Source organism: Monodon monoceros, unplaced genomic scaffold, assembly GCF_005190385.1.
Source record: "Monodon monoceros isolate NGI ecotype Baffin Bay Population unplaced genomic scaffold, NGI_Narwhal_1 Super_Scaffold_7, whole genome shotgun sequence".
In the NCBI taxonomy this organism is placed as follows: Eukaryota; Metazoa; Chordata; class Mammalia; order Artiodactyla; family Monodontidae; genus Monodon; species Monodon monoceros.
In genome coordinates, this window is record NW_021703784.1 from 62,902,504 (window position 1) to 62,926,046 (window position 23,543).

The 23,543-nt window shown below is 46.7% G+C and overlaps 1 pseudogene; it reads left to right on the forward strand.

Annotated features, from left to right (window-relative positions):
- Positions 1 to 7,093: 7,093 nt before the first annotated feature.
- LOC114887577 overlaps positions 7,094 to 23,543 on the forward strand; it is an 88,019-nt pseudogene continuing 71,569 nt past the window's right edge.

Below are 23,543 nucleotides of genomic sequence, written 5' to 3' on the forward strand. Positions count from 1 at the left end.
GGAGCATTACCGACATCACCTAAATTAATCCTCACGATGACCCCTGATGCAGGCATTACTATTCACATTTTATAGATGAGAGAACTGCTTCAGAGAGTAGAAGTCATTTGCCCAAATCATACAAAGAACGAAGCATTTGAATCCAGATCTCCCTGATTTGGAGGCCACTATACCACACAGCCTTGCTTGGCCAGGTGGGGGAGGAGGAAAGGATGGTGTCTCCCAACTTCCTGCCCCATGGCTCACCTCATGCCCTTCAGCAGCTCTTCTAACCCTCAGTACAGGGCTCTCTCACCTGAGGACAGCTCTCATTGGACCTGTCAGGCCTGCTAAAGTCATCAGTCTGGAGGCTCAGCCAGGGTGAGTCTCCTGTGCCTTGTGCAGTGCTTGCCCTCAGCAACCTTGGGTTGCTTCCCCAAAGCTACACTTAACCCTCCCCATGGGGTAAGGCCTGGCCGGGGTTGACTCCAGTCAGCATAATCTCATCCATCTTGCCTCAGTGACTGGCTCAGGGATAGACAATGGGTCCAGCCTAAGCCAATGAGCATGTGGCAATGCTCTGGGACCCAGATGCTTTCTCTTGCTCCGGGTGGTGGAGTGTGCAGATGTGAGACCTGGTGTTGCAGATGCCATTTTCCTTCCACGAGGAAGGTCAGACTGAGGAGAAATCTGACACACCCAGAGGAGAGCAGACCCAGGAGATCTGCAGAGAAACGGAGCTGGAGCCCTGATCAAAGCTCACCTGCAGCTGAAACTCTTTCTGAACTAGCCAGTTACAGAAACAATTAAGTCTCTTAGTGTTTAAGTCAGTTTGAACTGGGTTTACTTGTAACTACTAACTTGTAACTACTTGTACTAACTTGTAACTACTAACGACTGTTACTTGTAAGTACTAACTGCGCTTTCACACTTTCATGTTTCTTGCCAGTCAAGAGGTGTAGGACCAAAATCTCTCCAATAAACCTGAGCCAATGGGTCTGGCTCCTCTGCTTCCTCTTAGAAAAGGGGGCCAGTCATGTCAGGTCTCCATCTGGAGAGGCAGGAGAGCAGAAATAGTACATAGAGCACAGGCTTTGGAACCAGATACCTAGATCTGAGTCTTCACTCTGCCACTCACTGGCTGTGTAGCCTTGAACGTTTGCTTCACCTCTGAGCTTGGTTTCCTCGTCAGGGGAACAGAGATAAGAACGCCTCCCATGTGGGACTGTCCCTAGGATGAAAAGAGCACCCAGCATGGAGTAGGTGCTCCCAGAGGCTACCTGCAGCCCAGAAGGTCCAGAGGGCTCTGCCTGGGCTCTTCCCACCCCTAAACTCCTTTAGGTCCCCTGCCCTAGGGGGATGGATGACACCTCCAGGGACCCGAAAAACCAACAACTGGCCTGGTTCTGCAACTTCAGAGGTTCCTTGAAGGAGCTGCTCTAGGAGACAGCAGATGAAAGGCACCAGAGGCAGATGTCGTCCTCAGACCCTGCCCTCGGCTGCAGTCAGGGGGCTGCTGGGACACACACAGGGCAAATGGAGGACATTGCCATTTACTGAGTATCCACTATACCCTGGGTCCTATGCAAGATGCTGTCTGCTGGAGGCTGCAGGAGGAGAAGCCAGGAAGCCCTGCCATCGCCCAGGACACCAGGTGTTCTTCCTGTACCACAGAAATGGCTTGCAAAGGCCCTAGAGCCAGAGTGCTGTGGTGCAGCTCAGATGTGGCATCAGTCACAGCTCTGACAGACGCCCCCAGCTAACACACACCTCTTGACTGAGCTCCCTGAGGCAGGCAAGGGGTCTTATTGATCACAGATACCCAGAAGGTTCATCCAGAAACGCTTGTTGACTTGTATTTAAAGAACTGGAGAACTTTAGCCCCGGAGTTTTAGTCATTGTGACCACCATCTTGGCTTTTGTCATTCTCTGCGGTGGACAGGGAGCCCTATTCAGCTCTGAAACAGTTGGGGTGACCCCTGCTGGTCGGCTCAAGAAATCTCATTTCAAGAAGATGATCTGTGAGCAGAGTCATTCATTCCTTCACCACCAACACTCACACCTACTCTACCATAAAGATGATGAAAATGTGGTCTTGGTCCTCAAGGAACACGGAGTCCAATGGTGGGAGGAAGTTGGAAAACAAGATTAGGAGGTAAACACTTTGGAAGTGAGAAGCTGCAGGGTCCCAGAAAAGGGTCCCTAACTCCAGAAATTGGGACGAGTGGAATACAGTTTTAGGGAAGAGTCCACGCTAGAATGGTGTTTAGACTGAATCATGAACACTGAAATGCTGACTGAATTTCTCTGAACAGAATAGCTGGAGGCTTGGTGGAGGAGGTGAGACAGGAAGGTGGGTCATGGCCAAGAGGACAGATTTAACCTGGCTCTTGGGAATGAGAGCTCTGGGGCCAGGGCATGCTGTGCCTCCCAGCTCAGGTTGTTTCTGTATAAGTAAACTCAGCATCAGGTTTGCCCAAAGGTGAGCTCTGTGATTGATTACTATCACCTTGACTTGGATGTCAGCTGCAGTGACAACAGTGGTGCTGGGCAAAGCATATGGTAACAGAGTTTGAGGGTAGCAAAAGAATACCCACAAACCCCAATTCTACCAGAAAAGTGCACTACACATCCAAAGAAAACTCTTAAAATGATGTGTAATGTGTGTGCAGGTCTCCAGGCTTTTTTTTTTAATACTGTTTCATTTTATTTTAATTTATTTATTTTATTTATTTACTTTTGGCTGCATTGGGTTTTTGTTGCTGCACGTGGGCTTTCTCCAGTTGCGGCGAGCGGGGACTACTCTTCGTTGCGGTGTGTGTGCTTCTCATTGCGGTGGCTTCTCCTGTTGTGGAGCACGGGCTTTAGATGCGCGAGCTTCAGTAGTTGTGGCACGAGGGCTCAGTAGTTGTGGCTTGTGGGCTCTAGAGTGCAGGCTCAGTAGTTGTGGCACACAGGCTTAGTTGCTCCACGGCATGTGGGATCTTCCCGGACCAGGGCTCAAACCCATGTCCCCTGCATTGGCAGGTGGATTCTTAACCTCCGCACCAGCAGGGAAGTCCATCCAGGCTGTCTTAATAGGAGTATGGTTTCCAAAACAGGGAAGCTGACAGTTCTACTTTTCTTTTATGTCTTAATCTACATGAAGTGTATTGTGCTCTGCATGCTAAGAGGGATTCAGATGATCTGGGGCATGTTCCAAAGAGGAGAAGCAGGGGCTTCCCTGGCGGCGCAGTGGTTGAGAGTCCGCCTGTCGATGCAGGGGACACGGGTTTGTGTCCCAGACCGGGAAGATCCCACATGCCGCGGAGCGGCTGCGCCCGTGAGCCATAGCCGCTGAGCCTGCGTGTCCAGAGCCTGTGCTCCTCAACGGGAGAGGCCACAACAGTGAGAGGCCAGCGTACCGCCAAAAGAAAAGGGGAAGCAGGACAAGAATTTGTGTTTAAAGAACTAAAGACCTTTAGCCTGGAAAAGAGAAGGTACAGGAAGAAATAAAACCTCTTTGCAGATATTTGAAAGCCATTCATGTAATTCTATTGTCCCCGAAGGGTAGATGCACGGCCAATGACTGAAAGGTGAGATCAAGGCAAGGGAAAACTTTCTAGTGGTTGGAACCATCGGAAAATGAAATGGGCTACTCTTTAAGGTAATGAGCTCCCCATTCCTGGGAGAGTTTCATCAAAGGCTGGGGCAAGGGTCATAGGATTCCTAACCCACTTCAGGGGCCTTTTCCAACCCTGGGAGTCCCTGAAATCCTGATCTCCTCCTAATCACAACAAACCACAGATTTGAGGGCCCCATCCCATAGGATTCTAGGACCATGGAATTCCAAAGTCGCATCAGAAATACCTCCACTTCCTTTCCTTCACCTCCTGCTCTTCAAGAAAGACCTTGAGTCAGTCCCTGGGTCAGAAAGCAAAGTAAAACAGAAACGAATTAAGTCAGACAAGCACTAAGAGGTGTCAGCTGCTGCAGGATAAAGCAGAGTGGAGGCTGGCTGAGGTCCCACCCTTGACAAGATGGAACCCCAAGCTCCTCAGGGGGAGCCCCAGCAGCCCCACCCTCCCAGGCCATTCCCATGCTGTTCCAGCCCCATTGCTTTCTCTCCCATCCATTATTGTAAACTCGCTGCTTAAAATAGCAAGGTAAAAGCAGAGTCCCTCCCCCAGGGTGACATCTGGGCTCCTCTGGAGCTCGTGGGCACGTGGACCTAGCATCCATCACAGCAAAGTTTAGAATATAGTCTCCAGGAAGTGGTGATCTAGAGCAACGACCCAAAAAAGGAGAAAATATTTAGTGATGTTTGGTCTCTGAGCCGCTCCTTCTTTAACCCATTTTCAGGGCCCTTCTTGCTGCCTCTCCAGCTTGGTCAGCAAAGGGTTAGGTGGGTCATTGCCAAGAGCCATCAGCCCTTTGGACTCTAGTCTTTCTGCCCCCAGCCAGTGCTTAACTATACAGCTCGGCCTATTTTACAGGAAGGAAAACTGAGGTGCAGAGAAGTGAAGCAACTTGACTGGTCCAGCTACCTTTGTTCCTGGCACAAATTATCAAAGCCTCTGCTGGAATAACTATCCAATGATTTGTGTCACCGAAAAGGCCAAAAGCCTCTAAACCACATTTAAATATTTTTATCTGCCCCTGGTTATTCATTAAAGAAAGCAAACTAATATACTTTTATTCCTTTTTATTCATCAGATATTTCTAGGTCGCCTACTGAATATCGGACACTATGTGAGGTGCATTTCAGATGCTATCTTGTTTATTATTCCCATTTTATATATTAAGGAACTAAGGATCAGAGAGCTGCAACAACTTGCTCAAGACCACACAGCTAATAAGTGGCAGGCCAAGGATTATAACCCAGGCTAGTTTGATTCAAGGCCCCTCATCTCTCCCCTCTTCTACTCCGTCCCCTCCACCAGGAGTTCTGCTAGTGTGTAGCAGCTGAACGCCACATGGGTTCTCGCTGTCCTGCAGGGGAGAGTTGGAGTGTGCGTTCCCAGAGGGGATAAGATAGTGGTGGGGCAGGGGAGAGGAAGCAGCAGGTTGTGAGGCTAGGGGTTTTACAGGGACAAAAGAGCGGGCCCACTGTCAGGGGCTGCATGATCCCCACTATGTAGGGTGGCAAGCGCACCCATTCATCCATCCATTGGTCTGTGGGTCCATGTGTTCAACCACTCAACTTCTTAATCTTCTATTTATACAACTGTCCATTAGTTTTTCCATCCAACCTTTCACCCCAGAAAGGCCCACACTTGTTAGGTGAGTAGCAGAGACTCTGCCCCTGGGAATAACTGCTGTAGGACCCTGTGGGCTGTGGGGAGAGGGCAGGAGGGGGCTGTTCTGACAGAGCAGCCGTAAAGCACAGGCATGCCCATCCACAACGGCAGAACACCTCCACCCTGCCCATCTCAGTCATGGGAGGGGGGTGGCTTCCTGTGGGGCTGCCTACGTGACAGCAGGCACAGGGGCCAACATTAAGAGTCATGACCCCTCAAGTGCCTTTACAGCCCCTTTGGTGCTCTCAGCAAGCCTTGAGGTGGATAGTGTAAGTATTATTATTCTTAACGTTATGATTAGTCTCATTTTACAGATGAGGAAACAGAGGCCCAAAGACTTGCCCTAAGTCGCATCACCCATGAGGGGCAGTGCTGGAAGTCAACCACAGGTCAGTCTGACTCCCCAGCTCCCTGCAGGGCCAAGTCCACTAGCTCATGGGTGGCATTCTTGGTAAGCAGTGGCCTCTTACAGTGGCCCCTGGGATGCCTCTCCCAGAGCCTTGTGACCAGTCCAGAAGAGACCAAACCCCGCTCTGAAACCACAGTGTCCCAGGAGCACAGCCTGCAAACTGAGTGGCTCTCATGTTCCCTCTGTTAAGCTTTGGGTGTCGGAAGAGCCAGAGGCCCTTCTGGGAAATAATGAGTTAACCTAGACTCCACTGACCTTTCTGGAGTGACTCAGAATTCTCAGAAGGGAGGGTTTTTTTTTGTTCTTCCAGCTTTGAATTTTTGCTTTCATTTTAGCAGCACAAAGAATTTGAAAGAGATTAAGTTGCTATTAATACCACTGGTCTCTCTCTAGATGAAGAATTCGATGGAGGGAATTGTTTGGGGTGGCTGCACACACATCCCTCTCAGTCCCTCTGCAAACTCAGAGGATGACAAGGAGGCCACTGGAGAAGGGCCAGTCCTACCCCTGCTCCCATCCGACAAGCCCAGACAGGGGCAGGGACTTGACCAAAGCCACACCTGTGAGTGAGGAGCAGCCAGAGAAGGTCCCAGAACCCTGCCCCCCAGCCCCACTTCACATGTCAGCCTTCTGGCCTCTTATTTTGAAAGGTTTGCTTTTAGTAAATAATAAGCTGATGTGTCCATGCTGTGAAAGCAGGCATCCCTTGGCAGTGCCTCTGATCTTGGGTGAGTGAAGATGTTCACAGCTCCCTGTGTCCACCCCAGGCAGCACTGGATACACCTGGAAAATCTCCCTGGGCATCAGAGATCAGCTCAAAGTGCTAAGAGGTGCCTCTGTGGGTTCCTAGACCTGGCCAACTGCGGAGCTGAGTCCTGTACCCCACAAGTGAGTCCAAGTTGGGGTCTCCCTCACAATATCCCTATCTTGCTTCCTAACCTTGAGATGCTGTGAGAGGGCTCTGGACCTTGGCAGACTGGGTTCTAATTCTCCCTCTGCCTCTTTCTTGCTGGGTTAGTCTCCTCTTGGCCTCAGTTTCCTCATCTGTAAAATGGAGGCAATAGTACATACATTTTAAAGTTGTTGTAAGGATTAAATTAGGAAATACACACAGGGTGCTACACAGACTATACCCTCAATGAGTTCCTTTCCTATTCTCTGAATCAGGCAGCTGAGTTCTCTGAGCCACGGCATCACCAAAACCCAACCAAGGCCCAGAGAGTTTGGTGTTCATCCTGGGTGGCAGAGTTCTTGGCTTTGTTTCTGGCAAGTTAAGGAGGCAGAGTCCTGGCCTGGCCAGGGCTTCTCCTCTGTACTGACAATCAGATAAAAGACCATCAGACATAATTGGAATCAAACCCACCAGGGGCCATTCACTCTGCTGTCGGGCAACCAGTGGCTGCAGTGGTGGGTTTACAGAAACAGCATGCAGTACTGTGGTCAGCCCCAGGTCTGCACTGTGGTCATCCAAGCTCTGTGCGGTGGTCAGTCCTGGGTCTACGCTCAGCTCTATGATGTGGCCTGTCCCAGATCTGCGCTGTGGTCAGTCCTGAGTCTATCTGGTTCCAAAGACCCTGACCTTTCTGCCACCCCTGTGCTGACTCCCAAGGCACAGAGGCTGTCGTTCTGCAAGGGAGCGATGAAACCTAACGAGACCTGGTGCAAGTACTCAGGCTGCACAGGGTAAACGGGAGAATGGATGGCTGAGGGGGCACAGTCCTCGGCACGTCAGTGGGAGCCCCAAGTTTCCATCCTGAAGGCAGATTTGGATTGAAAGGAGGAGTGGAGAGCAAGGGTGGGGTGTAGAAGGGTAGAAGGAAGGGGCCTTGGGGGCAACAGAGAGGGGAGGATGAGGGACCGGAAGGGACCCCCTCAATGACCTCTCCCTGTCACCACAACCCTTCTGGTCCAGCGGCTGGGAGTACAGGGGCTGAGGCCCAGCGGTGCTTCGGCAAGGAGTCCCTGAGCACTCCCGACACTCTGGCCTGGAGTCTGCACACTCTGGCCATGCTCTCCAGTCCCAAGGGTCTCTCATGGGCTCTTTTGGCTGGGGGTGCCTTCCTCCCCTGATTCAGAACCCATTCTAGCCCTGAGGGTGAGCCAGCATCTGCTGAGACCTGTGCCAGGGCCATATCCAAGAGGGGAGGCCGGGTCAGCCCCCAGAGGAAGGGTACAGGGGTGTGCATGATGCTCGGCTGGTGGGGGACGTGCAGGGTCTACTCAAGATAGGTGGCACGTCTGGAATCCTAACAGACTCCTTGCTTCCCCTCACATCTCCTTTCCCCCACTGCCCTTCCCCTCGGGCAAACAGGGAGGCCATTCTGTGCTCACTGCCCGGGAGGGGGGCTGGGGGCAGTTGTAGCAGCGGAAGATAGAGGAAAGGGAGTCTATCTCTGCCTTATATATCACAAAGAACTAGCTCTTAGGGAAACAGGAAGGGCTCAGTGCACAGAAAAAAGGATTTGGGCAAAAACACCCTAAGTAATGGTAAATATCCCCCCAACCCAAGACTAGTAAAGATTATGGGGCAAAGGAAAGACAGGAAAAGTGGAGAGAAAGCAGTGAGAGGGTAGACTCTGGTGAGTCCCTGAGAACGGGGCCTGTGCCCTGCTTCCCTGGGGAAGTGGGAAAAGATCCCCAAATCTGAGAGCAGGGAGGTCTTGGGCCCCATTTCCCAGACAGAACCCAGAGGAGAAGACCCCAGAGAGAGGAAATGGCTATTTGATATGACTTGATAGATGAGGCCTTTAGCCATCCTCACAGCGGGTAGGGTGGGGAGCACAGGGCGGAGAACACAATCATTTCTGTGCACCTAGGAGCAGACAGTTGCTAGACCTGAAGTTGCCTTGAAAAGGCAGGTTCAGAAGTTACCTACTAAGCAAGGACTGACAGAAACAGGAGGATCACCTTGTCAAATGATGGGCGCCCTCCTCACCCCGACTCTCTGGCACTCAGGAAGCCCCTTGGATCTTAGATGCCACTCTGGAAGAAGGGGAGGGTTGGAGAAACCCTGAAATGCCTGGGATCCATGTTCCACACCCCCTGAAAAGTGGTCAAGTCACAGCGAGAGCTCTATCCACCCCCAGCCCCGGCCTCATCCAGGACAGGAAGTAAGCCAGAACATCTCCCCAGCTTTCCTCTCCAGCTTGTTCACTTTAGCAATTCTTTTTTTAAAAACTAAGTCCACTTGAAAAAAATTTTTTTTTCTTCTTGGAAATATGTGCAATTGCTTAATCGGAGGCAGTTCAAAGGCACAGGGAACAGCAGAAAAGTATCTGAGCCCCCCTTTGAGCTCCCAGGAGAAATAAATCTCTCCCAATTCTCTTTGTTCCAGGCCACCCAGCAGCCTCTTCCCTGAGTCACTCACTCCAGGGTGACATGAGTCATTGTCCTGGGGTCAAGGACCACACTGTATTCCCGGGTCTGCAAAACTGACCAGGGCACCAAGGGGCCATCAGCAGGGCTTGATGCTGCCTCTAATCAATGGAGGACCAGAAGCTGCCTCCTAGATTCTGGGCCTCGTCCTACCTTCCCCAGGTGTGTGGCCTCAGTGAGTCACTGAGCCTGTCTTGGGAAGGAGGTGGATTTTTAGGCCCTTCCTTCTTGTACTTTGTGGGAACTTCTCCAGTGGTATGCTGGTGCCTGACTGTGTACCTCTTCCTAACTCCACATTTAGTGATGTTGAGTTAGTAACTTAAAATTGGTCATGATGGGAGTATTTATATCGCAGGAGTCAGCAAATGCTATATATCAAAGTCTTTTTTTTCCCAGAGAGCCGGCTGTTGAACATTTACCAGCACACTACGGAGCCCTTCAGGCAACTCTTCCCATGTGCACTATGGTCCCCTCACACTCACCATGTTCCAAACAGAACCCATCATTTCTTCCTGCCCCCAGCCCTGCTCCCCCACAAGCCCACTCCTGTGTACTAGTGAATGCACTCAAGCTAAAAACCCAGCAGTCATCACTCCCCACATTCAGTTCGTTTCCGAGTCTTGTCAATCCTAGTTCAGGTGTCTTTGATCACTTCCCTTTTTCTCGTAGCCACCATCCCAGCCATGGCTCTGTGTGACCTGTGTCACTACAACAGTCTCATTGGTCTCCTTACCGCTGGTCTGGTCCCTTCCAACCACCCTCCACAAGATGCCAGAGCAGTCTCTCTAGAACATAAATTGGATCACCCTTCCCTTTTTTATAATCTTTGAGATTATAAGAAATCCTCACTTAGAACTGGTCTCTTTTCCCATGTAACCAGTTCTAAGTCAAGATTCCAGCCCCTCTCCCTGGCCTCATCTCTTATTTCAGCCATCATACACCTTATGGTCCAGCCACAATGAACCAATAGCCAACCTTCAAACATGCCCTGCTTTTTTATACCTTTTGCATAATCCTCTTCCTTATGCCTGGGATGCCTTCCATCCCCTTTCTATACCTGATGAACTCCTATTCATCTAATTCAAATATTCTTTCCTTCATTCACCCTAGAAAAAATTTCTCCCTTCCTGTATTAGTTTCCTATGGCTGCTGTGACAAATTACCACAAACTTGGTCTCTGAAAATAACACAGATTTATTATCTTACTGTTCTGGGGGTCAGAAGTCCAAAATCAGTCTCAGTGAGCTAAAATCAGTATCAGCAGGCTGTGTTCCTTCTGCAGGGTCTAGGGGAGAATCCATCTCCTTACTTTTCCAGTTTCTAGAGGCTGCCTACATTCCTTGGCTGGTGGCCCTTTCTCCATCTTCAAAGCCAGCAGTGTAGCATCTTTTCTCTTCTCTGACCTCTGCTTCCATCCTCACATTTCCTTTTTGTCTGACTTTGTCATGCCTCCTTCTTATAAGGACCCTTGGAATTACACTGGGCCCACACAGCTAATGCAGGATGATCTCCAAATCTAAGGAACCTTAATCTAATCATATCTGCAAAGGTCCTTTTTCCATTTAAGGTAACAGGTTCCAGGGATTAGGACACAGACTTCTTGGCGGGGAGCAGGGGAGGATTATTCAGTTTAACACACTTCTCTGTTCTCCCAGAGCAATTTGCACAGGTCTCATCTCAGCTAGAATTTGAGCACCTCAACAGCAGGGACTATACCTTATTCACATTTTTATGACTGTTTTAATAAATATTCATATTTTTATGACCCACATCCAGTACAGGGTGAAACACATAATGGCCACTCACTAGATGTTGGTTGAATTAATTAATGAATGAAACCATATCACTAATAAACAGATTAAGAAGGCTTTGCTTTAATTGGCAACTAGCTTCTGTAAAAATAGGATTCGTGTAAAGGCGACAAATTCAGATCCTTCAGGGGCCAGGCTGGTGAGATGAATGACAGTCATTATGGGGTGTGGCTGACCACAGAGCACAGGTGCCATCTAACCGGGGCAGTGACTATTCAACTGGGGAGGGGGGGTCATGAAAAAAATACCCATCTTTGTTGGCTAGATCTCCCAATTTTTCAAGAAAAGCCCAAATCCCAGATGTTTAAATATGGAACCTCCCAATTTATAAATGCTAAATGTAATTCAAAAAGTTAGAGAAACACCATGCGGGCCAGACACACACATCCCTGGTCAAGATTCGGTCTGCAGCCACCAATTGTCACCTCTGATTCATACGGTGAGAAAATGTTCTCCTGGGCTTTTCCTGCTAATTAATCTAATCCAAATCAAGGCCAATAAGCAGTGCCAGCTATGAGCACTATCTGAGAAGGCCAGTCAGCTAAGCAGAGATTGGCCCTCTCTACAGCCTGATGAGGCCCCCTCCCATGGGCTCTCTGGGTGATGTGTGATTCTACAGGCCTCTCCTTGCTGTCCAGGCCCTGGAGCTGCTGCCTGAGGAGACGGATCTTTGCCTGGTCTCAGACCTTCGTGGGAGCCAAGCCCTGCTCCATGCAGAAGCATCTCCCCAGTCCAGTGGCCCTGCCCCTGGCAATGATATCAAACCAAACCCAGCCCCAGAATTGGCAGCAAGCATGAGATGTGGTACAAGGAGAAAAGCAGGGATTTGGGAGGGAAACAGACCAGGTCCCATCTCAGCTCTGGCACTTACAGCTCAGTGGCCCTTGACAAAGCAATGAACTTCTATGGGACCAGTCTGCTGTTTGTAAGAGGGGGTTAAGCTACTTCTCTCAAAGTGTTGCTATGAGATTTAAATAAAATAGGCATGGAAAGTATCCAGAACATAGTAAATACTTAAGAAGTGTTCCTTTACTCACATCTGGGAAAGAAAATACTGATAACACAAATCACCTGTGCCTCTTGCAACATAGGACTTGACTTAAAACCTAGATAATGCTCCCCTCTGGGCTTGGTTTTCTGGTTTTCCAGCCCACAGCAGATTAAAAACAGAAGACACAACTGACCACAAGGAAGGAAGCAGCCACACTCTGAAGAGCAGACACAAGCACTATGTGTGGCCCAGACCCTGGGGCCATTGGACAGCCTCTTAGACAGCCTCCCAGGCCCTGCATTCATCCCTGCTGTACAGCCAGCATGTCCACGGTGAGCATGGATGAAGCAGAGTTCCCATGTTGGCTCCTTGGGAAAGACTGGAGAGCAAGTTCCATTTTAGAATGTCTCCATCCAAAATGCTTCAAAGGTGTAAAGGTTTGATGTTTTAGACATAGTCATTTTTGTTCGCAATATATTGGCTGAGGGGGGGAAGAAACAGCTGGCATGATTCTACTTTCATTTAAAAATCATCTATATTTATATATATATATTATATATATATATATGTGAAATATATGTAGATTAATATATGGCTCTATCTGTTCATGAGGGTGGGGGACAGAGGTCAAGATGGTTAAAACCCAAATGTTAAAAATGGTTATCTTCAAATGGAATTATGAATAAATTCAATCTAATATCTTTTGAATATTTATGTCTATATTTTCCCATTTTTTTCTACAATGAGCTTGACTTACTTGCATAATAAATAATGGCATTGTTAAAAGAAAAAAAAAAAGATAGTCTCTTTGGTGTCCTGAGAAATTAAAGGGAGCCACCAGGAGCAGCCAATCTGAAAAGCCAGGAACAGCACCCTACCACCTTGGGAACTTTGTTCCAAACAAAAAGAAAATTTCTTGGGAATTCCCTGGCGGTCCAGTGGTTAGGACTCTGCGCTTTCACTACCGAGGGCTCAGGTTCGACACCTGGTGAGGGAACTAAGATCCCACAAGCCACGTAGCACAGCCAAAAAAATGGTAATGATAAAGTAAAATAAAATAAAATTTCTTCCTTGATTTGGCAACACCCCATCCCCAAACAAACAAACAAACAAAAATAACAAATGAATGTCCAATTCCCAGCGTGCCTTTCTTTGCCATTCTTCCCTCCATGACCCCTCCTTCTCCCTCTCCCTTCCCAGCTTTGCTCTGGGGAATAACCATCAGGGTTTACATGCAGGAAGTGGTTTGGGAAAGTCAGAAGGAAAACATGGTCTGCACAGTGCCTAAATCATTCATTCATTCAAGAAACACATGTGAGTGGCTCTCAGTGTCAGTGTCGTGCTGGGCACTGGGGCTCCAAGTGTGTCCCTCAAGGCTGCCTCCCCAGGAAGCCTTCCCTGACCTCTCCGGGATGCTGTGTGCTCTCTGGTCCATGACAGCACCTTGCAGCTGCCTCCATCTGCCACGCAGCGGTTTCCTGTACAAAACCACATCTGCCAAGCCTGAAGGCAGAGAGCTTTCATCTGTGCCCCAGCTGTGGAAACGTAGTGTGGGTCCAGAGCTCAGTACCTGGTGGATCCTCCTTTTGAAAGAAAGGACTCTAGGAATCAAACGACACCTTTCATCTGGCCTACTCCACACACAGCACAGTATGTATGATATTATTTATTAGCTTTTGAACCCTCTCAGCTCTGTGAGGGAGGTATTATATTTCCATTCCACGGATGAGGAAATCGAGTCTCAGAGGGGTAAAGTGACTTGTGCCGGGTCACACAGTCAGGTAACAGAGTCAGGACTAAGATCTGGGTCTTCTGTGCCTAAAATGGGATCTTTGTTCTTTCTCAAGAGCAGAGTCACTCCTCTTCCTATCTAACCTCCGCAGAGACAGAACAAGAGTTATTGGCAGAGGTTTCCGGACAGGGGGTCTGGATTGTTCCACATCACAGCCCTACCTCAGGGCCAGCAAGGGCAACCCTAGCTGAGCTACAGAACTGAAAGTCCTTCTCCCAGCATCCCCCGGGGCAGATAGGAAGCAGCTGCTCCATCTAAGGCAAACAGAGTAGATAGTTCTTCCCTGCTGGGATGGAGCATCCAGCTCAAGCCCCACCCCCTATTTATCTCCACGCTGGGAACCCTAGTTCTCAGAAGCTGTGGAAATAGGCCCGATAACCTGGGCTGGGCTGCAGGGCAGCCCAATATGTGCTTCAGGAGGCCAAAGGAAGGATTATAACGGGTTGGTGACAGGAGCCTTCTGGGGGAGTGAAGAGCAGACTGTGACATCAGCGGCCTGTGTGGGGATGAGTTCCTTCACCACTCTGCCCTCAGTCTCCCCATCTCAGTACAGGGCTGGCTAAGTTGCCAGACTGTGCCCCACTTCCTGCCCCATGAGTTTGAGGTCCATGGAGCCTATTGAGAGCAGTCATATAATCAGTGGCGAGGGGTCTAACTGGCAACCCCAGGGCTGGAGGCAGTCTGAGGCCATCTTTGTATCACTTTCCCTGTTACAGTGATTGGTTCAAGGGTGAGCATGTGACCAGCCAGAGCCAATGAGATACAGCAAGACTTTGCTGGGCATCCTAGGAACGAGAGTCTTCTTCTTCTTCTTCTTCTTCTTTTAATATTTATTTATTTATTTGACTGCACTGGGTCTTTAGTTGTGGCATGTGGGATCTAGTTTCCTGACCAGGGATCAAACCCAGGCCCCCTGCATTGGGACCACCAGGGAAATCCCTGGGAATGAGATTCTTATTCCTAACTGCAGACCTTGAATCTAAGAAGGTGAAAACAGAATCCTTGTTGTGATGATAAAGAATTTGTCTAAGAATGTAATCAGCGTGAAAGAGAACACAGCGAAGAACCAAAAGAAACTAGGTTCTGAGGCTACCATCTAAGGCCCTGATCAAGCCATGCCTGATATCCCTGGGCTTTTATGTTTCAAGAACCAATGAATACCCCTTTCTGCTTAAACTGGCTTATGTTGGCTTTTTTGGCTCTTGCAATAAAGATTTCCAACTGGGACAAACAGCTTATCCTTTGTAAAACTGGCTTTCAGGGTCTTTCTCAACACCAAAGCCTTCGCTTCCCTCATCGCTCCGCTGCCTACATGAGAGTTTGATCTGAAAAACTCAGATCTGGAGCAAATGCTCTTGCCCTAAGTTACTCCCTGACTAAACTTATCACCGTGCCCCTGTCCTCAGAACCTGCTCCTCATTCTGCATCCCCTGCACCTGTTGATGGGCTCAGCATCCTCCCAGAAGCCCCGCCCAAACCCACCCCCACAACGATGCCTGTCTCTCACCCTTCCCCCTACTACACACACACTCTTTTAAACTCAGTCTGCAGAGGCGGAACTAGGTTTGAGTGGCCTGCATGTTCCTGCCTAAAAGATAGCACGGTGAACACAAAGACGTGTTTGTTGAGTTAAATTTCAACCTTTAAATGATTTTCAAATGTCATTGCCTCCTGAAGATGACTACTAGGGACTCATGCCATCTACCCCTCGGCTCAGAGTCAGATGGCGCCTGTTAACCCTCCCCAGGAGAGCAGACCCTGAGACCCCGGCAACGGGAGCCTGTGTGAACATGATCGCCGCCCTCTGCCCTGGACCCCAGCCCCACCGTTTGGGGTGAGGACCTCAGTTTGCAGGACAAGGAGGAAGCTCACACCTCACCCAGCGAGGCCTGTGGAGGGGACAGGAGGAGTTGTGGATCTCGGCCGGGGTCTTTTCTTCACCAAGAGAATCTGAATTGAACTGTATTTGCAGTTTGGTCAATTCAAAAGATGCTCCTTGGATGGAGGTTATGGCCACAAGAAACCATGTGCTTAAGTAAAATAGAGCAATTCCCTTGGTGTCCAGATTTATGCAAATAGCTGCAGGATTTGAGTCTTTAAGCACAGCTTGAGAGCAGGCTATGGTAAACAGTGATGTGCAATGGCCTGGGAGGCTGGGGGCGGGGAGGGCAAAGGCAGGAGCCTGGGAATGACTGTCCCAACAGCAAATTTTGGTGGCCTGAGGCACATGAATTCCAGTATGCTACCACTTGAACAGGCATGAGCAACTGAGGCTGCTTAATGATCTGAGACAGGAAGGAACCATAGAGGATTTCTCTCCAGGAGAGTTGTCATCTTCCCACAATGAAGATGGTGAGTGCATGGAAACAATTCCAAGGCATCAGCAGAAGAAAACCCATACTTATTGCACTAGATGCTCTACCTGGCTCTTTACATCCTTTTATCATATTCAGTCCTTACAACAGCCCTGCATGATATTATTATTCCCATTTTACAGATGAGAAGCTCACAAAGGCTAAGTAATTTGCTCCAGGCATTACAGTTACCAAGCCCTGTAAACAGGGTTTGAGCTCAGCGTAGTCTGTCTCCAAACCCAGGGTTCGGCTCAGCACACCATGATGAGGGCAATACAGAACCCGGCAGCAGAGGTGGCACAAAAGAAACACCAGCACAGGACCAGAAGAGGTTTTTCTGGCTAAGGATTCACCAAGTCATCATGGAGAAGTTACTATCCTTAACATCAGATTCCCGTATATTCTGTCTGTTAAATTGCGGTTTGTTATATGTATAGTACCTGTCCTTATGTTAACTGTTTGGTAAACAGCAGAGTTCAATCCAGGGTTTAAGCTGAGTAATTCTTAAGAAGCTTCTGGAAATTTCTCATTTGCACTTCCAGGTGAGACAGACTGATAACAAACCAGAAAATGGACCCTTAGGAGGGTTGGTTCCCATATTATGATGACATTCCTCAGACAAAGGGTTCAGCAAATTATTTGGCCTCTGAGCCAAATATGACCCACTGACTCTATTTGTAAATAAAATTTTATTGAAACACAGCCACAACCATTCATTTATGCATTGTTTATGGCTGTTTTTACACTCCGAGGGCAGAGTAGAGTAGGTGAGGCATATACTATCTGACTTACGAAGCCTAAAATATTTACTATTTGGCTTTTTACATAAAAAGTTGGCCAAACCTGCTCTAACACAATTCCAATTATTTGTTTTCAGGTTGGTCTTCCCCACTTGGCTGACAGCAACTCAGTGGACTTCAAGGCAGACTCCTATTCATCCTTCAAAACCCAGTCTTTTCATCTTTGTATCCCCAGCACCAGATACATAATTAGGGTTTGGCAAATGTTGAACTGAATCAAATAATTCTTTAACCCAGATTACATGCATATGTCTTCTGAAAACACCTAAGGGGAGAGGGGACAAGACTTCCTGGAGGGTCAGAGATGTTCAACTTGAGGAAACCAGGGCTACCTGGGGAGTAAAATCAGGCATTCTGAGTGTTACCTTGCAGTCCTGCTTGTGAGCTTGATTCTCCCTCCTGGGGCAGGGGAGGTCCTGCTCTCAGGGCACCACAGAGGATCTCACTGACTCCCACCAACTCAAGCACCTTGGGCCTTGCAGTTAGAATATTCTCCGTGGGGTGGGATAGGAAGGGTGGGAGGAAGACGCAAGAGGGAGGGGATATGGGAATATATGTATATGTATAGCTGATTCACTTTGTTATACAGCAGAAACTAACACAACATTGTATGGCAATTATACTCCAGTAAAGATGTTTAAAAAAAAAAAAAAAAAAGAATATTCTCCTTGACGGAGAGGAGAGGAAAACCCCCTTCTAGGAAATTCTCTTTTCAAAGATTAGTATGCTCCCCTTACCCAAGAGGGCATAAATGGTTGGTCCAAACTGTTAGATGCCCCTTACAGTAGGCAATTTGATGTACTCCTCTTTAATAAATGAACTAGCTGATTGATGTTTTTTCTCTGGAGCCTTACTTTTTCTTAGTTCTGACTACCCATGAATTTGCACTTCCTGAGCAAAGTTCCTTTGGGGAAGAAAACTAGGATTTCAAAGCAGTGAGGCCATTTCTTTGTGACCTCATTATGAAACCACTCTGTGACCTTGGGCCAGTCATGCCTTTCTCTGGGCCTAGCTTTCACCTTCTGTACAATAAAGTTCTGACATTTGACCCCTGGAGGGGACAGAAAGCAGTGGCCTGACAACAGACAGCTTGACAGAGCTTCTTTCCTCTTCCATGCCTCTGTGCTACAGTAACTTACTCTGCCACCTTCTCCCTCCCCAGAAAATGCAGCAGTTCATTCCTGCTGCTCCTTCTAGAGGCTTAAAGAAGATACTTTAGCTCTGAAGCAGATTCTTGGAAGATAAGAAAATGCCACTGATGTGGTTGGAAAAATCTGAGCTGGATGAAATGGAAACACAGAGCTTTCCCTGGAGGCCAGATGAGAAAAGCATGGACATAGGCCAAAGTCCATCCCTTCCTTGAGCTTCTGGGAGCTGGCTGCCCACCTCCTGTTTCAGAACGCAATGCCCCCCCTTACCCTTCACCCTCCTTGCAGATCCCCCCATGGGCATAATTTCTGAGGCTGCAGGATCCTGGTTATCTGGGAGCAAATCAGTATTACTATGAATTGAACTGGTTTTTATTGATTTCCCTATGGGTGATTTACAACGCCTGCTAAAAGGGTTTGTGGCCAGATGTCAATAAAAACACTCAGAAGGCAAGAGAGTTAAAAATAAAAGACTGAAAAAGGGAGCAGAGACTGTGCAGAGGAAAGAGGGAGATAATTTCACCAGCTGAAGTGAGATGTATCCTTAGCTCAGAATACCTGGAGAGAAAGCTTGATTTTTGGTTTCTATAGATGTAACTAATTTTGCTTTTGGCTATTGTAAGAATTAAGGAGCAAAGAACAGTTAGCATCTTGAACTTCCACAGCTGACTCTTTGCTCAAAAAAGAACAAAATTAGAGTGAGCTTTTGCATTTCAGAAGTTTAAAGTTCATTTCACGGGAATCTTGCCATTTAAGAACTTCACATTTCATTTCACAGAAGGACTCCTCATGCAAGTATGTCACCATACTGTTTACCCAGCAGAATTTGGAATTACTTTCTTTCAAGCAGGCAGTATAAATAGAGGTTCTAGATGTTATATGCATGTCTGAGTCTGATGGCTGGACCCTCTTTGATGTGGCTCTAGGGTAGGTTGACAAAAATGAGCTCAAGGAACATGCAAGATCACAAGTGAGGATCCTTTAGCTCAGGACTAGAGACAGTGCCTTTTAATTCTGGCTGCAGGTCACTGTCATTTGGTAGTCTTGTGAATGGGTTACTTAAATAAATTCTGGCTTCACTAGTTGCAACTAACCAGAAATCAGATCTCTCAGAGGAAAACCAATAAGGCTATTGCTATGGGCTGAACTGTGTTCTCCAAGAATTCACATATTGAAGCCCTAGCCCCCAGCACCTCAGAATGCGACTGTATCTGGAGATGGGGTCTTAAAAGAGGTGATTACACTGAAATAAAGCCACTAGGCCTTAATTCAGCATGACACATGTCCTTATAAGAAGAGGAAATTTGAACACACAGAAAGACACCAGGGATGTGTGTGCACAGGGAAAGACCATGTAAGGACACAGCAAGAAAGTGGCCATCTGCAAGCCAAGGAGAGAGACCACAGGAGAAAACAAACTTACTGACACTTTGATCTTGGACTTCCCCAGAAATGTGAGAAAATTAATTTCTGTTATTTAAGCCACCCAGTCTGTGGTATTTTGTTATGGGAACACTAGCAAACGAATACAGCTACTGACAGAATTTCTTAGCCATATCAGGTTTAAATTCAATTCTTTTTCAAACAGCTAATCTTTGGAATTGGTATCAATGAATTTGGGGGAATAACTGCTTTAGTATTTCTCTAGGCCAGCCACAAAGCTCCTTTCAGGACCCTCTAATGAAATAAAAATGCTCTGGAGTAGGCCCCAAGAATTCTGGTTTTAAAGAAGTAAAACTATCACTATTTGCAGATGACATAATCGTATACAGAGAAAATCCTGAGGAATCCACTGAAAATCTATTAGAACTAATACACAAGTTCAGCAAGGTTGCAGGATACAAGATTGATATACAAAAATCAACTATATTTCTATACACTATCAGTGAAAACTCCAAAAATGAAATTAAGAAAACAGTTCCAGGGACTTCCCTTGTGGTCCAGTGGGTAAGACTCCGCACTCCCAATGCAGGGGGCCCAGATTCGATACCTGGTCGGGGAACTAGACCCCGCATGCATGCTGCAACTAAAAGTTCGCATGCCACAACTAAGAGTCTGCATGCCACAACTAAAGATCCCGCATGCTGCAACGAGATCCCGTGTGACGCAACTAAGACCTGGCGCAGCCTAAATCAATAAATAAATATTAAAAAAAATAAAAGAAAACAGTTCCATTAATAATAGCATCAAAAAGCATAAAATAATTAGGAATACACTTAATAAAAGAAACGAAAAGCTTACACTCTCAAAATAACAAAACATTGTTGAAGGAAATTAAAGAAGACCTAAATAGATAGAATGCCATCCCATGTTCATAGATCAGAAAACTTAATATTAAGATGATATATTCCCCAAATTGATCTATATATCCAACACAATCCCTACCAAAATTCTAGTAGCCTTTTTTCAAAAATTGACAAGCAGATCCTAAATTTTATATGGAAATCCAAGGGACCAAGAATAACCAAAACAAACCTTAAGAAAGAAGGGGAAAAAAGGGTAATTCACAACTCTCAATTTCAAAACTTAATAGATAAAACTACAGTAAGATAACATGATGCTGGGTAGTATGTGAGGATAGACATATAGATCAATGGAACAGAACTGAGAGTCCATAAATAAACCTTACATTTATAGTCAGTTGATTTCAACAAGGGTGCCAAGATAATTCAATGGAGGAAAGAATAGTCTTTTCAACAAATAGTTCTGAAACAACTGGATATCCACATTCAAAAGAATAAAGTAGGACCCCTTCCTTATACCATATAAAAAAATTAACTCCAAATAGATCAAATACCTAAATGAAAGAGCTAAAACTATAAAACTCTTAGATGAAAACACTGGAGTAAACCTTTGTGTCCTTGGGTTAGGCAGTACCTTCTTAGATACAATACCAAAAGCACAGGCAACAAAAGAAAAAATAAATAAATTGGACATCATCAAAATTAAAAACTTTTGAACTGCAAATGGTACAATTGAGAAAGTGAAAATACAACCAATAAGAGGAAAAAATATTTGCAAATAATATATCTAATAAGGCACTTGTATCCAGAATGTATAAAAACTCTAACAAATCAGTAATAAAAAGACAAAAAACAATTTTTAAATGGACAAAAGATTTGAAAAGACCTTTCTCCAAAGAAGATATACAAATGGCCAATAAACATGTGAAAAGATGGTCAACGTCATTAGCCATCAGGGAGTACAAATCAAAATGAGATACCACTTCACACCCATTAGGATGGCTAAAAGAAAAATGACAGATAAGAACAAGAAGTGGCAAGGATATGGAGAAATTGGAACCCTTATACATTGCTGGTGGAAATGTAAAATGATACAGCCACTTTGGAAAACACATTAGTAGTTCCTCAGAAGGTTAAACACAGATTTGCCATAGGATCTGCCAATTCCACTCCTAGGTATACCCAAGAGAAATGAAAACATGTGTCTACACAAACACATGTACACAATGTTCATAGCAACATTATTAATAATAGCCAAAAAGTGGACACAAGCCATATGTCCAACTAATTGATTAATAAAATATGGTATATCCATACAATGGAATATTATTCAGCTATAAAGAGGAATGAAGTGCTGACACATGCTGAAATATGGTTGAACCCTGAAAACTCTATGCTCAGTGAAAGAAGCCAGTCACAAATGACCATGTATTGTATAACTGCACTCATACAAAATGTCAAGAATAGAGAGATCTATAGAGACAGAAAGTAGATGTGGTTGTTTAGGGGTAGAGGAATGTGGGGGAATGGGAAGTAACTATTAATAGGTACAGGTTTCTTTTTGGGTGATGAAAATGTTCTAGAATTAAATAGTGGTGATGGCTGCACAGTTCTCTGTACTAAAAACCATTGAATTGTATATTTTTAAATTGTATATTTTAATTGGGTAAATTATACGGTATATGGATCATATCTTAACAAAGCTGTTAAAAAATGAAACCTTTGCCCCCCAAAAAGAGAAAAGAAAAACAAGAAAACAACAAGAAATTTAGGGAGACGGGTTGAGGAAAAGAGATGGAGTATATGTGTGTGTATGGGGTTATGAGAGGAGAAATGAAGGAGAAAGAGACAACAGAAAGACGAAAAGAAATAGGAAAAGATGAAGGGACCAGGGACATGAGCTCAGAGAGACAGACACATAGAGACGTGGAGACAAGACTACGCCCAAAAGAAAGAGAAACTTGCCAAGATGCATGTGCAGATCGCTCGTCTGTTCTTCCATTTAGCAGATATCTACTGAGCATCTTCAAAGCCAAGCTCTGTGTACAGCAGTAAACCAGGTAGAGCAAGCCACTGAGCTCCACAGTAAGAGACAGAGCTCTCATCAGGCACTCAAGGCACGGATGGTGAGAGCTGGGTTGCAGTACACGTGCCCACGTATGCACACTGCACATCCACATCCACATCCACACACTCACTCCAGACCACACTCAACACATGCAATATTCCCAAAAGTCAAATCATCTTTGCAGGGTACATCACTTCTCACCTGAGGCATTTAGAATTCTGCTAGCAAAGACCTTCAAATATATATTGTTTTTACAGGTATGGGCACAAATGGGAATGACGTCTTTTATTCTCACCCTGAAGTCTCTATGAAACGAGGCTCAAGGACAGGATTCATCGCAGCCTGGATATCCCCTGTACTCTTCCCCTTCATCAGTAAGGACCAGCTTTGGAAACAGAAAGGAATGTGACCTGTGACAAGCACACCAGCACTGCTCCTCTGGGCTTTCAGCTGGAAAGTTCCCAGAACACATTCTTACATATTCCTTCCGTCCATCCAGAGCTAGCCCAATAAAGGCATCCTGTGTTACCTGCTCCCCTGTCTTGTGGCCCCTCTACTGCTGACAAGCACGTGCGAGGAAATCTCAGCTCAACAGGAAAAGTGACTCTGTTCCCTGCACAGGATCTGCTCCCTGCCTGATTCAGCCAACTCTGAGAAGGGAAAGCCAGGGAAGTTTCTGGATGTCTCTGGCTCTGATTCCTTTTCTCCTAAGTTAGCCAGAGTCCGAGCTGCACAGTATCCCTGACATAGTCTTGAGTCATATCCTAAGATGGTGGTTGATCCCTTTGTATTAGCGTGTGACGAATTCTCTTTGCAGGAGTTAGTATTGGGTGATTTGGGTGCTGTCTACCAGTATATAACTAGGAAATGCACAAAACCCAGAGCATGGCGGGAGTGGGCACTGGCCTGCAGACTCTGGGCAGGCTGAATCAGAGCTGTGCTGGGAAACAGTGCTCGGGTTCCCTGAAGGCCTCCATAGCTGCCCACCATTTGGAGCAGTAGTGAATCCAAAAATAGTAGTCGAGCAACTAAAATTGCCTTCCACCCTGGGCCAGGCCAGTCCCCTGGGGATGTCAGTATTTCTAGAACGTCCCCATTCACCCAGAGTGCCTTGTGTCAGACCCCAGTGGGGATCTGGGCAACCGTTAAGCTCTGCTGGTTGTGTTCACTCCTGCCCAGGCCCTCTTGACACTGCATCACTTGCCTTGCTTCCCAAACAGGAAATGCTCTAGATTTATGCTGCTTGCTGTTACCAAGTCAAAGGCCTTTAACCTGGCACATGGCTTGGAAGGGC